A 6,044-nucleotide genomic window follows, 5' to 3' on the forward strand; every position below is an offset into this window, starting at 1 on the left:
AAGTGCTCTGTTTGTGCACATGTGTTTGTATACACTTGTGAATTGAGAGAGAGCGAGATGGCTTATTCTTTTATGGCACTCTTTGACATTGGGATGGAACACCTAATGTTATCTTCTTTCCAGTGGTCACCGATTTTTTTATCATTTTAAGCCAGCAATAGATTCCAGCTATACTCAGATTCTTGGAACTTTTGTTATTTGTATCTTTTAGTTACTATGATTGGAGGAGGGAAGGCGGGCAGGAAGTTGGGGAAATGGAATAGCAAAAACTGATATACAAGTGTTGGGACACAGCCAAGCTTTAGATTAATACAACGTGAGCATCATTTCACCATCTTCTGATACAGTGAGTTCTTCTTAGCAGTGAAGCAGAGTAGCACAAAAGCTTTAGGAAAAAGAGAGAAGTTGGTGGAGGCTTTCTTCTGCATTACAACCCTGATATCTCAAGTCTTTCACAACAGCTATAAATTAGCAATAAATAACCTCTGAGGAGAAAGGACTAGACAAGGGAGAAAGATGCATTTTTAATTGCAATATGCACAAAGATTATGGTTAATGCAGAGAGAAGCACAGGGAAACTGTCCAGCGACTGGAACTGCAAAAAAGGCAGCTCTTGTCTTAGAAGTAAAGGGTCAGAGAGGATAGTTTGACACTTAAGGCCTTATTCCATTGGTGATTTCTGTAAGTGCTCTTTTTACATCACGGAGGCATCACTTGAGTGTAGCTAAGCTTGTTGTTTTCCAAAACCTTTGCAGAGAAGAGCAATTTCGAGCTACGTTATGAGGGACTAGAACACTGAAACGTGAAGTCAGTAAAAATTTGCCATTGGTTTTAATGGAAATAGGCTTGTGCCCTTTGAATTTAAACTTCTTGTTGCAGGGACCTCAAGGCCGATTTTGATTTACGTCACCACAACATGCTTGAAGTTCAACCAGTAAGGAAGGGAGATGAATCAGTCCTTCTATCATTTGATAGGTTTTGCAGTGCCGTATCCTCGGACACACATCACAAAGGAAAATGGTCACTCAGTGCACAGGCGGCCTCCCAGTGCTGTCGCGGGGTGATTCTTGCTGTGCAGCCTGTGTAGCAGCATACAAAGGTCTCTAGGCTATAGGCCAGATGACTGTTTACAGCACAGCACAGCCACTATACCAAGTCAGAGAGAGAACAGAAAATGTGTTCCCTGCCTGGGAAGTTATTCATTATTTAGAAGAACAGAACAGCTAGTTTAAAATTAGAGTCTTTGCCTCCCAGATAAAACTTCCTTCACTTCTCCCCAACAGACATTTAATTCCTCTAGTTTTTTTGAGTACTGATCTACTTAGCCTGGTCACATAGCTACACTTGTAGGGAAGGTGATTTGGAAGAGGTGTTTTGTGAAAATAGTTTGATGAGAAGAAGAGAGTTTCTTAAACCACCCTTGACTGTCCCAGGCTGTTCTCTCGGAAGCACACAAAATGCCTGCATTGGACAGGGATGTATGCCATTTACAGCTCTGGTTTGTTGTGTGGGCTCATGCTACCATGAGACTAATTTCAAGAAAGACAGAAAAAACTCTGAGGAGAAAAAACTCCAGTAGTTCCATGGTGCTCCTTTTTCACTCCAATAAATTGGTGTAAAAGGCAGTGTTCTGTATCAGTGAGATTAAAAAGGGTATGGCCCACCAGTTCCTGGGAAAATATTTTTTTTTCAGAGGCAAAGCCCTTTCCAGCATCCTCCTTCCCAACCCTGCTCCCCTGAATACCCACCTGTGCCCTCCCTGCTGTTGCTCTTGCTGCTGGGCTGTCAAAATATCTCTCATAATGAAGCAGTCTGGCCTGAGGCTACTATTACCTCCAATACTGATCCCGCTGAGCATGACTCTGGCAGCATGGCTGGCTGCTCACATGCAGCGAGCAGAGAGCTGGGCTACACCTGGCCAGGAATAAAAGACAAAAAGCAGTGAATCCTGGCTGCTAGACTGATGTCCTCTGAGACTGTGAAGGACCCTGGGGACGGTGTGAATCTGGCTGGCTCGGGAGGTGGTGGTGTGGCTCTTTGGTCTCCTTCCCTGTCTTTGGGTAGGCTCAGCGATTTGGTAGCGACAGAGTTGTTGCTTTCCATCACTGGTGTGACAGTGTCAGGGTAATTCTGTGGAAAGATAGAGAAGCGGGGAGAGGAGCTGTTAACTTGCAGTCTTAAAAGGCTAAGCACCCCAGCATCTTTGGGGGAAACAATGTGGTTCAGTGGATACTACATCATTTAGTATCTAAGCTCTTCTGGTGTACAGGACGGAACTTCGCTGGCATAGTTAGTTTTGGACTGTGAGAAACTCATGCTACAGACCTGCTGCGACAAGGTCAGCAAGACCAGTGCTGCAGATGCAGCTGTGCAGACAGAGCGTTGTATCTGCTCGCTTAGTGTAGCTTAGGCAGAGGCATGATGGTGCCAGAGACGGCGCGTATGGCATCTGTCCTGGAATCCTGGAAAGACAGAAGCTCTGGATTAGTGTCTGAACTCAGGCTAGTCATTTTACGTGTACCTGGGTGTCTCTCTCCTCCCAGCCTCAACCTGTCTTTCCTGTAAAGGGGCAGGGCCTGCATCTGCAATGAGTTTTTAAAACACTCAGCACAAAGGACCTTTGATCTCAGTTAGAAACTCAGAGATTTACTGTCACACATGTAAATAACAAATCACATCTAGGAAGTTTCCCTTCCTTTTATGGGTCTAATAATGGAGGCACATCCAGGATAAGTAATTTGTCCATGAAACTGGTGATAGGATAAGGAGGAAGATACTTCTCTCCTAACTTTCAGACCTGTGCTTGAAGCACCATCTCTTCTTGTAAAACGCTTTACAGCACAGCTAGCTCTTTACAGTTGTTAACACATTTGACCTGAGAGAAATAAAAGATCCAGGTTTTGTTTCAATCCAACATGATGTATTCCAGAGGTGGAGAACTAAACGTTGGAAATGATCGCTATTTACTATGTTTCCTGTGGTAACCCCTCTGTGAGCAAATTCAGAATCATGCTTTCACTTTGCTAGGTGCTGTGGAAACACACAACAAAAAGACATGGTCATTTGTGCCCCCAGACTTGAAAATGTGTTCCAGTTCCTCAGTGTGGAATTTGCAAAGCGTACTCGGTTCTCTCTCCAACCATATGTGTGTGGATTTGCTTGGATCTCTCTGATCTGCTCTCCAGTGGTGAATCTGTTCACACTAATCCTGAAAGCTCTACTGTTACGAGACCGGATCGGAACAACTTGAGACTCCTGCTGTCCGACTCAAGACATCCAGACAGAGCTCTTGTGCTTTATTACAGTGGAGAGGGGTAGGGAGGACTTGTTAGTAACTTTAGCCTCTTGATTCCCCCCAAACTTCACCAAGTTCTGCCAGAACATCTTACGGGTGTGCAAGAAGCCCTGCCTGGTCCAAGCCATGCACCTCGTATTGAGCCCCTGTCACACGGCCTTCCTCCTCCAGTGCTGGACCTCTACACAGCTTGGCCAGTACATCTACGTCATGACTGGCAGCAAGTGCCTGTTTTTTCCAGGAATAAAACAGCCAAGTAGGTGCTGCCCTTTGAGAATGAAGTCGCAGCATATTCACCTCACTTATGACTAGGTCCAGGTTTAAGCCTGGTTTCCTTAGAGGTAAAAAGCAATGGGGCTGAGATGCAGTGGGAAAACCCCATGGGAAGTCACCTTGAAAATAGAAGGTAAATAAGAATTCCCTGTGTTAGGAAAGGCTTCGTTACTGCTGTTTAATAGGGGCAGACTGGATGGTAAGGCCAAGTGCTGTTAGATTTGAGTGTGCATCCAAACCACAGAGATCTGAGAAGTCTAGAAGTACTGCAGAAGGGTTTGTTCCTGGAGGATGAAGGCCATCCTTCTTCTGCTCTCCTGTGACCCCTCCTGGAGACTTGTCTTTGAAGAGGGCTGTGGCCGAGCTCTCCCTACACTTGGAGGTGAAGTTGCCATTAAGATTGGAGATGGAAGAAGAACAGTAACCCTTACGGCTGTAAAAAAGAAAGAGGGCTTTGAGAAAAAATACCCACTCCCCTGTGAAAAGTGAGGTCAGTCCCAGGAAGCCAAGTTCCAAAGAAGATGGAGTCAAAGGAAGTCTGAAGTAGTTCTCAAGCCTCTGCAGAGGGCTCAGTGCAGTTCTAGGTATGCCAGGCACGAAGGTTTTCTGGGAGCGTTAAGAGCGAGCAGTTCTTCTCCCTGCGTGGCCTTCTCACCTGACCTCCATCCAGAATCCTCTTATATGCTTTCACAGAGGATGCCTGTGTCTCCCAGAACCTCTTCCAAGCATTTTCCTTGGTTCATTAGGTGATAATAGAAAGTGATTTTTCCTCTGTCATCTTGAGCAATCAGAAGCATTAAGAATAAGAGCCTAAGCTTGAAAGCCTAAATGAGAGGGTTTGATGGGTATGTATATCTGCCTCCTTCATTAGAGGAAGAAGCAAGGATGGCTCCCAGAGCTTGCATTTCTTGAGAATAAATAGGCAAGAAACAAGGATCGTGGTCAAGTAGTGTCAAGAGAAAACTGAGGTTTGGGGCTTAAGTCCCATTCCCAGATCAGCTGAACCCAGGGAGGGGGTTTCCTCCACCTTTACGGGTACAAAGCAATGGCTTGTCCCACAAGAGGTCCATCAGACCTTTTGTAGAGAGGGGTAGCTGTCAGCTGAGAGCTAAGGGGAGCAGAAAATAACACCCATAAGATCTTGGGCCAATCCCTTGGTGCACGAATGTGAACTCATCGCCTGTTTTAGCCTGTGTTCTCTCACAGTGGGACAGAGGAGCTGCATAACCCCAGTGGGAGCACAGCGCTCACCTTCCCCACCTCGGCCTCTTTACGCTTCTGCTTCCCCAGCAGCAAAATGAAGCTTAAAGCAGCTTTCCCATAAAGATGCTAGGAGGTGGTGGTCGTTCTCCTTGTCTGGGAATGCTCCAAGATCTTGAAAGCTGTTGCTGGAGCGGCAGGGGCTAATCCTGCTCAGAAACTACCCCACGGACTCTGCAATGGCTGATTGTCGCAACAGCAAATCCGTTTCTTGCTGTCTGGAGGGCAAGTTCCGCCTGCCACCGCCTCCCCCTGTAAGAAAGCAAGTAATAAGAGACACACCTTGGGACGAAGCAAAGAACTTTGTGTTGTTTTGGGAGCTCTGAGACAGACCTCATACACAACTCTCCGTGTTCTGCCACCTTGTAAGACTTGTGGGGCATATTTCTTCTACTGTGTTTAAGGGGATGATTTATTTTTATTTCCCTTCTAGGTAGGATTCTTCCTGCACAGTCACTCCTGCTTAGCATCCAAGGGTAGGGAACTCCATCTTGTTGATGTGACAAATCTCTGTAACAACCACGCCACTTAATTTTGGGCTGTGTTGTCCTCTCGGGGCAGTTTCACATGGACCTTGTGCCACAGCTCATCCCAGAAAAAAAAAAAAACAAACAACAAATTTATACTGTGTGTGCCTTCTCAAGGTAGAGCTGGTGACTAGAGGAGCCTGCTAAGGAGAGCAAGGTGCACGGGAGAGCCCCCAGGAGCCGGGGGGCTGGCCCCGCCGTCCGTCGCTCACCCCCTCTCCCCGCCGCCGGCGCGGCGCTTGCAAGCGCCTCTGCTGTTTAAATGGGCCAAGTTAGAGAAGCGGCGGCGGCGGAGGGAAATCTTGTTTGGTCAGAGTCTCTGAACTATACCGTGACTTCTGAGCACGGATCAATATCTGTCTGTCCCGGCTCGGAGGGGAGCCCGGCCCAGTAGCCCAGCACAGCGAGGCGTTTAGGGGCTGGGGGGTGCAGGAGCGCCGGGCACGGGCTGGCGCTGGGGATGCGGGTGCGTCTCTGGGCGCCCGGCTCTACAGAGCTCTGTGTGTGTGTACGGAGATGTGTGGAACGTAATACCACGGGTTTGAAAATTCTGTGCGGGAGTGGCAATTAAATACCAACTCGCAGGGATCATAAAAGCCTTCGGTGGGAGCGGGGCGAGTCTGCACTTTGCAGGTGAAGGCGGGCGGCCCCCGGGAAACTTCTCCGCCCGCCCGGGGAGGCTGGAGCCC

At 47.6% G+C, this 6,044-nt stretch overlaps 1 long non-coding RNA gene across 1 annotated transcript; it reads right to left on the reverse strand.

Moving 5' to 3' along the window:
• Positions 1-210: 210 nt before the first annotated feature.
• On the reverse strand, positions 211-5,457 carry LOC113487878. Its single transcript, XR_003399865.1, has 2 exons — positions 2,326-5,457; positions 211-2,130 (listed from the first exon to the last, which is right to left on the reverse strand). It is a non-coding gene; the product is annotated as an uncharacterized LOC113487878 (long non-coding RNA).
• Positions 5,458-6,044: the final 587 nt, after the last annotated feature.

The sequence above is a fragment of the Athene cunicularia genome, assembly GCF_003259725.1.
Source record: "Athene cunicularia isolate RWA chromosome 21 unlocalized genomic scaffold, athCun1 chr21_part1, whole genome shotgun sequence".
Classification (NCBI taxonomy): domain Eukaryota; kingdom Metazoa; phylum Chordata; class Aves; order Strigiformes; family Strigidae; genus Athene; species Athene cunicularia.